The following is a 933-nucleotide window of genomic DNA, read 5'->3' as shown; positions in this document are numbered from 1 at the left end:
CGACCTATTCAAGCCTCTATCCGCGACGCCATCTTGGAACTTATTTAAGTAGGTCCTACACAGATACTGAGGCTGAAAATTGCTAGTACTAGGATAACTTCACAGACCACCCAGCACTGGCCAGTTATGTGCTGTTAAATATCCCCTATTATTCCACTCACTGTGGTTTAACAGGGCAGAAGCCTCTTTTGCTCAGTTAAACCCTTTTGAATATTAGGCCCTTACTTTTTATATCAGTGACATTTCAAATGCTTCTTTTAGTGTATGAAACTTGTCAATTGTGATTTAAGAAACTAAAGCAGAATCCTGTAGGATGTCAAATACTGTTTCATGTCCAGAGAATGCAAAGATAAATGGCAGTTATTGTTTGAATTGGATTTGCAGATTGAAAGAGGAGGCTCACATAGAAAATCCAAGAGAAAAGAAAGCAGACAAGCTTCTGGCAAACATCGTGATGAGATTATAGAAGTCATTAAAGCCAGAAGACCTCAGTCTTCATCCAGTTCCTCCTCATCTTCATCTTCCTCCTCCTCTTCTGAGAGTCAACGTAAGGGTCGCTCCTCCAGCAGTCAGTCTAGCAGTCAGTCTAGCAGTGCTGAGAGGAGCAAAGGAAACCAAGATCCCAGCAAGGACACAAAACAGAGAGACCAAAATGAAAGCAGTGACAGCAGCAGCAGCAGCAGCAGCAAAGACGGAAGAAGCAGAAAAATTGGTGGCAGTAGCAGTAGCAGCAGTGGCAGAAGTGGCAGCAGCAGAAGCAGCAGCAGCAGCAGTGGCAGTGGCAGAAGCAGCAGCAGCAGCAGTGGCAGAAGCAGCAGCAGCAGCAGCAGTGGGAGAAGCAGCAGCGGCGGCAGCAGCAGCAGCAGCAGCAGTGGCAAAAGCAGCAGCAGTGGCAGAAGCAGCAGCAGTGGCAGAAGCAGCGGCAGTAGCAGT

The sequence above is a fragment of the Geotrypetes seraphini genome, chromosome 12, assembly GCF_902459505.1.
Source record: "Geotrypetes seraphini chromosome 12, aGeoSer1.1, whole genome shotgun sequence".
Taxonomy (NCBI): domain Eukaryota; kingdom Metazoa; phylum Chordata; class Amphibia; order Gymnophiona; family Dermophiidae; genus Geotrypetes; species Geotrypetes seraphini.
This window is presented reverse-complemented; position numbering follows the sequence as displayed.